Source organism: Euwallacea similis, chromosome 26 (genome assembly GCF_039881205.1).
Source record: "Euwallacea similis isolate ESF13 chromosome 26, ESF131.1, whole genome shotgun sequence".
Lineage (NCBI taxonomy): Eukaryota > Metazoa > Arthropoda > Insecta > Coleoptera > Curculionidae > Euwallacea > Euwallacea similis.
Window position 1 is genome coordinate 1,346,126 of NC_089634.1, and position 12,835 is coordinate 1,358,960.

The window sequence follows — 12,835 nt, forward strand, 5'->3', positions numbered from 1 at the left end:
TGTTTCGAAATAATACAAGTTCCCTGTTCAAATAATAGCTGGCAAAACTGGTATCGAGAATCGCATTTAAGGGAAACTTCTTTGATTAAACTTTGAAATCGCTCCGCTCGAGTTTAGCTTTGACTTTAATGCTCCTCACGATGCGACATAAAGAAAATAGCTTTATGTCCGTTAAAAAGGATTTATTTCTAGTTTATAGTAGCTTAGTTTGTGTATACGTTCAGAAACATTTACTTCATTAGCCTGTATTTTTTCCTTGGTCTTGTTCCTTGTCTTGTTTTTTCTTTGTTTCGTGAAATATAGAATTAACGATAAAATTAATGCTTTAAGGACCATTTGTCACGGTTCATTTCCCTCACTTTTTACTTGCTTGAAATTTTTAGTAGTTAAATAACAAGTTTTGGGCCGGTACATATACAGGGTGTCATTAAATCTCACAGAGCTTCGAACGGCTAATGTTGACGGTCAAATTGAAGTGATCAATGATGGCCAAAGTTGTAGAAATATGATTAACCCTATTTATAAACAAAAACATTAATTAATTAATCAAAACCGTGATCTACAAGAAATTGACTGAATAAAAATGGCAAAGTTAATTAAAGGTTTGAATTTGAACATTTAAATGTAATAAAAGGAGGCAAAAGGACGATCAAATGACGTAAATTTATGAAGAAAAATTCAACGACAAAATTAATCTATTACGCCCACTCAAAGCAAAAGAGACTACAGCTGCCTCCTCTGAAGCTCTCCACTTGCACTAGCCTCAACTAATTTGAACTCATCCAATCGTTAAAAGGACTAGGAAAAACAATAAATCAATAAATGGCTACTAGGTAGGAAACTGCCACTACTCTGGAGACTTGACACCACGATTAGTCCATAATGTAGTCAACGTAAAGTATCACTAATTTACTAGAAAAAATTGAACCGAACACATTTCGCGAAAAATACAAATAATCTTCAGAGTCTCATTATTCCGGAAACATGAGTCAATTCTGAGCACTACAAAGTCAAAGATAAAAGGGAAAGAAAAATCGCTCTCGCGTCTAATTAAGTCGACAAAAGACTAGTGACATCAATGATAGCTCCGTCAAATCCATTCAGAGACGACGACTTAAATAATTTAGAAATGTTTACAGTTGTGCTGTGGCAGTTAATTAAATTGATTGTACGCGCTAATTAAAATGTTTCGTTGTTATTATGAAGCCAACAATGGCCTGTAGAGCGAATTATTCCCTTTGGCGTACTGCGTCGGACGATGATGGAAATTAAATCGAGACAGTCAGTGTTTCGTGATAATAACGAACTGCTCATTATTCCGCCATCACTCGGAACAAAAGTCCCTAATTCACTGTAGGAGTGAAGTGCAATCGAATTCTGGCCGATCCTTCGGGAAATCGTGTGTTAGGTACGTGTCGGACTCAAGTCCCTCAGGAGCCCTTTACCTGTTCGGGGACTGATTGGGAAGCTGACTGACTTTCTTTTGATCGTCCTTTTCGCGTTTCCACCTCAAACGTGGTTTGCATGTAGTGTAAACGAGGCATTAGCCTACACGGAATCGATAGATATCCAATAACCATATATCGCGGCGGTATCTGTCTCGAGGGATTCGTCGTGCCGTAGTTCGCAAGCTGAGTCAGACAAATAGTTGCGGCGCTCTCTACAAATAGGCCCCGTTCGATAACGCTGCCGTTACCTCACGGTCTTGTAGGATGCGTGAAAACAATACCGCTAATCCTTGGCGTTATCGGGGCCGATACACGGAACAAGTTTTTCCGATTAAGCGGATTTAAAGCAATTTCCAGCAGAGCGGCATTATCTCGATATCCAATTAAATTTTCCCGGGGACGGGGGTGAAGCGAACGATAACGAACATCCCCGGTAATCTTGTAAATAGCGCCCGCTTCACGTAAAGAAAAAAATTGTGAATTTCGCGAATCTACATAGTTTATTAATTCATTGCCTCCTTATGCGTCTAGGAGGGCCCGAAACGTCAAAGTTTTATGTCCCGACTGGGTCGTGAATAACAATAAGCTTCGACGTATTTCACTCCCGAAACGTGTCCCTGCAAAATTTTCATCCGTGCAAGAATTTTGCTTTAATAACCCTTCCGAAATATATTACATACTTTCTTAGATTTAATTGACCTAAGATTAAACAGGCACGGGGGCCCCCAAGGAGGGCGCATTCTCTTTGTTTTTATCGCCGGAAGGTCCGAATATATTGATGATAGGCCTTCAAATATTAAAGGGATTGCCCCCCAAAGTGTTATACCAATCGTCCAACGGCCTGAATAAAAAAATAGACGGTCAAAAGGTCCTTCGCTTTTCCAATTTTGTATTGTACGGGGAATTAAGCACAGCATATATCCCTAATATCTGGATTTTTTTTACTTAGAACTGATCAATCAATTTAGTGTCCCACAGTCTCTCGTCTGGCACCCGAAAATTGTTGTTTTGACTTTGTTTCAACTGGAACACGGTCCAAATGCGAGGGAGGGTTTTTGCTCGATTTTGCTTACGGGATGGATGGGCATTGTTTCGCCCGATCACCTGGGATTAGCTTTCGTGTTCGGTGTTTGCGTTTTCCCACTTGATTAATTGAGCCACCTTCAGGTGACGGACAAAGACAAAAAATAAACGCTCTAATGGCCACATTTGCGTGTTGAATTTTATGGGTTAGTGGATCAGTTGATAAGCAGCTACAGCTGTAGTAAGCCTACGATCAGAACTAACCTGCTCCGAAAAGTTTCGGACAATGGGATATTCTCTTAGAATTTAACCCATTGTTAAGAAGGTCAGATTGTTAGTTTGAGATTTTCCTAAATCTGAGGTATGGTGAGGTGAGTGGTACTCATACGTAATTTCCCAAAATGTAGGAAAAAGTTGCATGGCCACAAGAAGATTTCCAACAAGAAACTTATCAGAAGAATCTGGGCAAAAAATAGATGAGGCATGGTCTATTGCACGGGCAACACTATAATATCCAAAAAAACTGATTTTTAGTGTATCAGACCGTTTTTCATCGGCCGTTATTGGGAACAATGAAATGATCAAATAGTAAAAATTGTTATGTTATACTTTTTTGACTTTTTGGTCGGTAAGGCGATATTCCAAACATAGAAACCGTTTCGTAATAGTCTGGGAGCTCGATTTTCTCCGCACGACTATGCATTTTGTAAACCAATAGGTTTGATCATAATTTCAGGGCGAAGATTTTCGCCGAGAGGTCGGCGTTCTTATTGGCGAGACCTCAAGGTTAACGCGAAGATAAAATTTAATGAACAATCTAAACGTCGTCCTGAAATAGGAGACCTTTATATAAAGCCTTAAAATCCACAATTGCCAATTATTATTATTCCAAAGTGATTTTTATGTGCTTTCTAATCCTCGGTTTCCTCTCAGTCGTTTTCAATATCATCATCACAGAAATCGAAGGAAAAATTGATGAAGAAAAATGAGCATCTTAAGTGTTCTCCACTAAATTAAAAACAAGACTCTCTCCCTCCCGTCTTTATCTGCCTTTATCCGTGAAACTCGAACTGGGAAGTCAATTAATAACGATGCTGCTCCACTAAAAATCCATTCAGAAGCACTTCGCGAGCGAGACATTAGACCCGTTTTATGCATTAACATCGGGTCGATTAAATGCACCACTGATTGACGACGGGGCCAAAATAATTTGCATTAAATAGACGCTGCCGAAGCGCGATCCATCATTTTGCCAGGGAATGTTTATTTTCTGATTTTTTGATGCCATCACGCTCTAATTTATTGATCGATCTCGTGTTTCTGTTTCGGGTAATGGACCAAAGGCGAGGTCCGTAAAAGCTCATTTACGGCACCGATAGCAACTAGAGAGTAGCGGGGCGCTTCATGTAACTATCATTAAGTCCGTTCCACACTAGGGAGTATGACGACATTTAGCATCGCAAAAAGGCGTTCGTGCGGTTGGCTTCGCGCCCTCGGGACTCTTTTAAAAAAGGTCGTTTTTACCGCCCCCGACGAAAGTTTTTAATTGCCCCACTTCTTCGCTTAATACGTTCGCATGAGCCAGCAAAAGCTGGAGTTATGATTGCCATGGAGACGACAATGGAGGTTTTTGTCCCGTTGCGACCTGTTGCGAGTCGAATTTATCATCTTGACACCCGCCGCCGGTATATTAGGCGGAGGACCTTTTTCATTTACGCCGGACTCCATTAAAACACTCGTCGAGTGGACTTTGTTCGTTTTTCTTCTGGACGTTTTTGCCTCTAGCGCCAGCTCGTTCAGTGACGAATGCAAATAAAATTCGCGAGGGATTTTACGTGCGTCGTTATGAAAACAAGTCCACATAAATGCGAGTCTGGTTAAAAAAGTTGTTTTTAGGACTGTTGGGTGTCGGATTTGTTGCTATTCAATACACCGATATTGCTTTGCATCTACATGTTTTCGGCCACTATCAGTGCCATTATTGGATTTACACGCTGGCTTCGGAAAAATGTTTGAATGAAGTGCGATCTCTAATTTTAAGAGTTACACGGTCTCGCTGCAGTTCACGACCTGTAAATCAACCCATACTCTGAAAACTTTCTAAAAGTCTCTCTACAGAGGCATTCGCTCCCCATGAGCGAGTCGCCCCCAAAAAACGTCTCAGATTAATAGACGTCGGTCCGGAATTAAAGGACAGGATTCGCGGTGCGGAAAAAGGCCCCGGTTCCATCCCGAAAACTTAATAAAACCGGACGGAATTGCCCCTGAAATGAAGCCGTTCCACGTCCTGGGTGCGTGGCGGAACAGACGGTCAAGATGGTCGTTTCTGCGGCCCTATTGTCTGACAGGTGGACGCAATGGTCATCAACATTCCTGGCGTGAAATTGCTGCCCCATTCCGCTTCGCATTGTTTGGACTGAATTTGAAATTCCCCCGGGTCCTGGATTTGCGTACTAAAACGTTTGCAGTGCTGATAATAATTACGTCAGACGGTTTAGGGGATATGGTTTTTTGATGACCTGCAAATGGCGTCTTCCCGGCATCGTTTATCAGTCATTAGAGTTGCGAAGTTGCATACGGAAAGCCGGAGATGATGCAATTTCCAAGGTTGGTAACGTTTGTTTTTCCTACTTTAATTGGGCCGTTTTCTCTTGTCGCTTAGCCGGACGATTTAATCTGCCGGCTTGAGGGGATTTGAATGGACGTGGGGACAATTTGAGGGCTTTTCATTGCTTAAACAGGGCTTTCATTATATCCCACTCGTTTTGATGGGGAAAACCGTATTTGCGTTATAGCAGCAATCTTCCAAATTTTGAAACCTGATAATTGCAGGAAAATTCTGCGCCAACATTCACAGTGAAAAATTCACTCAAAAACACATTTAAACCATTTGCCTTCGGGCATTTTTTTTTTCAACAAAACCTCATAAAACGTTGATAAATTGCCTCTAAAATATGCAAGCGTACACCATCGACTTAATTACGTGCAGTTTGCCATCTTTTATTTATGCGGCTTAATTTCCGCCGGCTTAAATGGTTGCGCAAAATATGTTCTAAAACGCCCATTTTTCTATTCTACTTGGTTGGCTTCACTTGGCAACGAATTTGGCTCCTTTTGCTCTTATTTTTCCAACCACAGCGACTACGTCCCTTTCGACACGAGAGCGCGTTTGTCTCACTTAGGCCGCCGTGACTAGTTAAAGTGATATACTGTATAGGGCCTCGTCGTTTATTAAAACAAAGTGTACACCTCGCCGGTAGTAAATTGAATTTACCTTTAAAAGGACTTTCCGGCGAATGTCGATTATGTATAAATCACATTCCAGTTTTTTGCCCTTTATTAATATAAAAGGTTTAAAGCGAGTTACAGCGTTACAGCGTTACACGCCCTTTATGGAGGGAATACTAACTCCGAGATTTTCTTTGAGAGTGATTGCTGTATTAATATTACTCGTGTACTCTCGTTAGTGAAAATGGAGAAGAGATATTACTGTTTTTAAGTCGAGCGATGAATACTCAATGACTTTGCTGTATACCTGAGAACGAGGTGCCACGTGCGTGTGTCCCTTAAGATACCGGACGTTCGAGGTTTCATTTGAGGTAACAGGTGATGGTACTCAGTAAACAAAAGACAACGTGGTATTTACATCTCATATGAAAATCTTGCAATATCTCTAAGTAATGCAGACTTCGTCTCTGAATCGAACACGGAGAGTTTTATAACACTATAAAACCTCAAAAATCCATCCGGAATCTTCAAAACCTCAATCTTACGATCCTTTTCAAATCAATTTGAGTGTTGGTCACACAATTTTGAATTGGGAAAGTCCTGAACTCCTGTTATTATCGAATGACCAAACATGGACACAATTATTAAATGAGAAAGAAAAATAATCTTTGGTTTCATACTTATGCGTGTTTGGATCAACAAGAATCCACTTCAAAGTCCGAAGGCCATAAAAACGGCTGTATAAGTAAGGACAGAAAATTGAGCGGGAGAAAGTTTCTAAAGCGAGATCGTTAACTTAAAGACCTTCAGTTTTTAGACCGTTTCCTCTTAACGGGAGCTATACGAGCGGGTTTTAATCGACACTCGCAGCTTTACGGTGCTCTCTACAATAAAACACTTGATAATCGTCTTCCGAAAACATCCCGAGGGTGACGCGCTTTGAGGCCGCGCGAAGGGGTTTTAATTTTTGCAACCCTCCCCGTTCCTGGGTAAAGAAGTGTCATCGCGGGCCCGAATATCACTCATCCCCGACACTTAATTAGCGCCGTTGTTGCTCCACATAATGGATCCGGATAGTGTTGCCTGGGCATGGAAGAGATCGAGGCATTGTCGGGGGTAATTTCCCGGCTTCGAGGGCTTTTGTTTTGTTCTTAATGCCGCGAGCCGCCGAGCTGCAGCCTATTAAATGTCACGCACGTCTTTCGAAAAGTCGCTTTGACACGACAAAAGCAAAAAGGTCCTCTAAACCAGTTACTTATCCGAGCTAGAGACAAAAGCCCGGAATGGAAACAAGACGTCTCCTTTTGGGACTTTCCCGTTTTCTATCCGGTTCCGGTAACTCGATTTTGTCGACTTCAAAAGGGACATATGTGTGTGTTTGTGCGTCTTATTTTATCCCCACTTTGTCCTTTTTTGAACTCCCTCGGGGACTACGTCGACGGCCCCCCTCCATGCCAGACCACCGCAAATTTAAAGCCTATGATAAAATTTCCGAGCGTCACGATATTTAATATGTCCCGGTGGGAGTGATCGTGCCCTTTTTCGCCCTTCATTTGCCAGGGCCCTGTCGTACTTGGACCCGATTACGTATGGCACCGCCGAGACCAATTAAACCTTAACTAATTTTATCCGTCCGCAAAATTGCAACGGCCCCGAGTAAAAATTACTAGTTAATTTCGACCACCGCATACTGGCGCAAATTTAATAAATTATCCCGAGCTCAGTTTTATTTATTCTCGCAATTTACCTACTCCCGGAAGTTCTCCTTTTTTTAGACGCAAACCAATTGTTGAGGACCGCGCCCGTTTCGCTGAAGCAACGCCAGAAGGAGTTGTTCCTATGCAACCATAATCTTTGCTGGGTGTATCAGACGTAAAGCAAAACCCACAGTATGGGTTTCTATACCTTTAATTTATTTACATTTAAATTGTAACAGCAACCTTAAACCTACCTAAACAGGGTATTTTTTAGTTTTATCCGTTATCTCTGAAGCAGTGAGAGTTAAAAGCTTGGATATTTGGATTATTAATTACCGTGTGCGGAGGAAATACAGCTAGGGCATTGGATCAATTAAAAATTCAAAATTTTGTAATATTTTTGAAAAATTCCTGGAGGCTTTAAAATGAGAGTCGCGCCACTGATTTCTACATCGAATTCCACTGAAGATTTTCTTAGAAATTTTGAAATTGCGAATTAAGTACATACCAAAAACCAGAGGCGTACTGGAGAAAATCTGAAAAAGGGGGTAAACTCTCGGAAACTATATTGAAAATGTGGCAACTTCGAAGGGGGGTCTTTAATAATCTCCACAGGGAGTAACTTTTATTCAATTTAACTCACTTGTACAATTCTGATTGATTCGGAGATAACGAAAGAGAACATCCGCAATGTATTACGTTAATTTTCAACTGGAGCTATTTCAGTGTTTGTTGAGTTTGTTGCCTGTTTGTTTTGTTGATATCAAAAAATGTTTCTTAAAATAAAAGAAGTCGTGATTGACCTAAACTAAAAGTGACACTTTCTGATAAAACTAATTAAACCCGAATGGTAGAATATAGAAAGCGACAAGACGGAAGAGGAGAGAACTCCCCTTCGAACTTCGCCTGACTAATCTGCCTTTTCTCGACTTCGTCCTGGCTGGAAGTTAATTAAGGGCAAGTTGTCGGTCTTTCCCGGATCGTCCTCGGCTCCGAAGCTAAGCTGCGAGGACTGGACGAATTGTCTTTACGAAGAAAAGTTAATCCTCAAGAAAACTTTTCAGTTACTTGTGTAAGTTTTGTCTCCGGAAGTTCCCTTCGGTACAAATTACCTAATTGCCACTAAAAGTAAGCGCAGAACGTACGACAATTGGTTGTTCCTTCCCTTTCTTGTTGCAATTCTGTGGAGTATTCGACGATTTTGTGTGTTTTTCCTTTTACTATGGGGAATTTCCCAAAGAAGAACAGTATAATATAGTATTCGACCATATTACTAACAGCAAAACATCCTAATTAATCTGCCCCATTCTGAACTTCCACACGGGTATTTCCACTTTCATATCACGTATTCCCTCCCAATAATTACTACCCAAATTACCCGGTCAAATCAATTTAATGACTAATTAATTTATTAAGTGGCAGTAATTCCAGTGCCATTCGTTGTTACGCCGAAATGCATACCGATGTTTTAGCGGTGTTGACAGTAATAAGCCTCGTCCGATACGATTTTTCTCTCGGTGGCTTGAAAAGAGAGACAATAATCCAGAAAATGAACAAACCTTCAATTATAAAGTCTAATCCAGGTTTAATTAAATTTTAAATGGCTCGAGTAGGCCCGAATGGCAAAAGCTGAAGCCGAAGTTTGATCAAAGAAGAGTTGGGCGCTTGGCAATTGGTCTTGATTCAAATTTGAGGATTGTGCGAAGTTAGGGGTAGTAATTGGGAATAAAAGTGAGTAGAAATTTGAATTTTCTCACCCCTAATCGCTGTATAAATCGAATAAACTTTTAAACCTGGATTCGTTTAGAAGGACACGGAACATTAAAATTTCTAGTCGACTTTGTCAATTTCCGCAAAGGGCCAGTGCAATCTAACTGATTGGACTGGGTTTTTCCTCTCGAGAGGATTTCGCGAGATTGGGAAATTTTTGTTTTAAAACCTGTCTTTAGAGTTTATCGAGAGATCGAAATGAAGATAAATAAATCATTGCTATTTCGGTCAGCGAGTTTTTCGTCCCGGGTGGGCTTTGAAGTTCGTCGATAATGGTGAAAAGGGTCCTCATGTGTGTACCTTTTAGGAAATCCCGTAGGTTTAAGTGAGCGTACACCAATCATTCGATTGTCAAAAAACCGTGGACACAGATTCACTCCCGCAATTGTCAGCTTTGAAAAACGTATAAATCAAGCTGTACAACGTAATCGATGATGAACGTGCTGTGGAGTCTCGTATACTTTATCCTGCATTATTTGCTCCATAAATTTGCCTTTTCGTACCGGAAAAGTGTTATTTTAGCGCAAATTTCTCTATGATTTTGATTAATTAACTTCATTGTAGGTTTATACACCGAGTCGTTGCTTTTACGTTTTTAAGTAATAAAAACTACTCTCTCAATCGAAAATTCATTGGCAAAGTTGGAACATTAGTTTCAATAAAACTCCCGGAACCAAAGACGGAATATAAATCGGCAAAAAGGTCCCGGCATTATTTTTCCACGGAACAACGTTATATTTAAAGTTTTCCTCCGAACTTTCCTAATATCATCACACTTTGAGCAGTAAATGTGTGTTCTGCAGGGAAAGTTCTTAAGTTAACTTAGCCCTCGTCGTTTGTCAGGCCGTACATATAAATCCGATACTTAGTCGACGAACTTGGGTGGGGAAAATTGCCATTTGCCCGGCGACTAACGCCGAAAAATTGTCACTTGTTCTCGGTCTAGGAGCGTCATGTTTTTATAAGAAACGAGACTGGACAGGCGGGAGGCTTTTGAAAGTTTTGTTCGTGGTTGAAAGCACATTAAGATGGGCGATTTTACCCTTATTGGAAGGGTGGAGAAAGCGCTCGACGTGACGGGCCAAAGTGGATGGAAAACACACATCACAACGCCGCGGGTTAGGCCTTAATGCATTCTTTCAGGTGTCTGAATTTTCTGTTTCCATTCAGTCGAGAAGATAAATCGTCACCGTGGCCCTGTCGTGTTACGAAAGGCAATAATGGATAAATGTGATTTTGTTCAGCAAACCGAAATTGTGTGACAAAATTAGTATACAAGATCCTACTCTTGGTTAAGGTAATCGAGGCTTAATTCCACGAAAAAATCACCCCGTACAATGGACGGTGGGCGAGATATAAACCTCTATAAAAAGAATCCAAACGGGAGTGTATTCAACTGCCGAGTTCTGCACAGCTTCCCGGAGGATCAACTACTTGGGCTATGCACAAACTTAAATAAAGATATAGAAAAGAGCTCCAAAATTGTAATAGATCTTGTTTAGAATCAGAGTAAAAACTCACCAGTAAGCACGACTCAGGCCAGAAAAAGCCCAGCGAGAGAGGATCCACGCTTAAGTCCGACACCCTCAGAGAAACTTGTCCATACCTAAAAAGCGTAAAAGAAGACAAACTAAACATGAATTTCCGTTATCTATTATAATTATTCATGACAAAAGTCCAATAGGTGACTACATTATTTTCGGATTTAGCTCAGAAAGTATCATTTGGATACCAGAAATACGATTGGTGTTCCGGAAACCGCCATTTCCTTATTAATATATTATACAGTGTCGACGTAAAGTATGGAACATATTAAATTAAATCTATACATATGAAAAAATATTGCTCAGGCATGTCAACTTTAGTTTATAAATGCGCAAATTTTGACATAAAAAGTTTTCTCGTGGTGTCATTAATGTCATAGATATGACGTCATGTGCTGTTTTTTTGTTTTAATTTCAATCCCAATGTTTGATATCGCCATTTGAAAGGTCTAGCAATTCTGCATACAAAACGATTAAATTTCAAATAAGTTGCATAACAATTTTTTTTTAGAAACAAAAATATTTTCTATTATCCACTTCAACAAATAGATTCAGCCAAGACGTAAAAAATACAAAGAAAAACAGAAAAAAGTAAGTGTTCGAACTGGCAACCATTTATTTGCTGACAATGAGCAAGACGATTTTCACATTCTTTTGTAACGTTGGTTAATACTTGTAGAGTGATTAGTTTGATTTCTTCCGTTTCTCTAATCTTCAAACTTTCCATATTATTTGATTATTTGACGTAAACTTTAGATTTTAGGTAGCCCCTCAAAAAGAAATCGAGCGGAGTTAAGTCGGGGGATTTGGCAGGCGATTCAATTGGTTCTCTCCTACCAATCCATTTGTTTGGGAAAATGGTATTTAAATAATTTCGAACAGGTTGTGAATAAATAATGTGACGGTGCACCGTCGTGTTGAAACCATAGAACATTATCTGGCATGAGGGGATACTCGGTATTTGAATAGAGCCCAGCTATTGCCGGTATTATGATCTGCTGCAATAGTTCTAAGTAATTCGTACCATTTAGTACACTTTCAACAAAAAAACGGCCCTATGACTGAAATATCGACAATCCCTCCCTGTTCATACGTTAACCTTCTGTGGGTGTTGTGTGTGCGCTTCCACCATCCACTGTGGATTTTCAGGTGCCCAATATCTGCAGTTCTGCCTATTGGCAGAACCATTTAAACAAAAAGTTGCTTCGTTCAAGAAAATTATTGCGATTTGAAAATTACAGTTCGTTATGGCAGCGCTCGTTATGGCAATTCTTCGGTCAACATCATCCTCATTAAGTTTTTGCACCAAATGAACTTTGTATGAATGTAATTTATTCTGCTTTAGACATTTTAAAATCGAAGAGTGACTTATTCCTCGATGCAATACGATCTGACGGCTTGATAAAAATAGATTTTCTTTTACCGTTAATAAAACATCCAATATTTTTTCTTCTGAGACTGCCAGACGACTTGGTTTAAACTGATCCCTTACATAACCCAAGTTCCACCTTATGCTTGATCTCGTAATAGGCCGATCAGGGTACTTATTGTTAAACAATTCACAAATTTCTTCTTGGACCCGGGTCCTATCTTCATAACCGATGATGATTAGGATTTCGATTCTTTAGATGATATTTAAATGCATCATTTTAGTTTGTAATACGATCAAAATACTACAATGAAAGTCTCGACTGTCAAGCTTGAGATTTATCACGATTGTAATACAAAATTAACTTGTTTACTCTTTGTTAGAAAAAAATCAAAACGAAAACGAGCAAAATACCGATACGTCTATACGTCTCAGTAGAATTTCTTTATTGAAGTGGATAATAGAGGTTTTTTCTCCTAAAAAAACAATGTTATGTACCCTATTTCAAAATTGAATCGTCCTCTACGCAGAATTGCTAGATTTTTCAAATGGCGATATCTAAAAAAAATGGGGTTACAAAAAAAAAATAAAAAACAAGGTATGACGTCATATCTACGACATTAACGACACCGTGACAATTCTTTTTAGGTCAAAATTAGCGCATTTACAAATTAAGATATTTAATATATTCCATACTTTACGCCCACACTGTGTAATTAGTTTACTAAACTCATTAAATGTCCTGCAGAGGCAAAA

The 12,835-nt window shown here is 39.8% G+C and overlaps 1 protein-coding gene across 13 annotated transcripts in view; it reads left to right on the forward strand.

Annotated features, from left to right (window-relative positions):
• Window positions 1–12,835, forward strand: part of LOC136416982 (muscleblind-like protein 1) — a 125,315-nt gene that overhangs the window by 86,852 nt on the left and 25,628 nt on the right. The gene's annotated exons all lie outside the window — the stretch shown is intronic.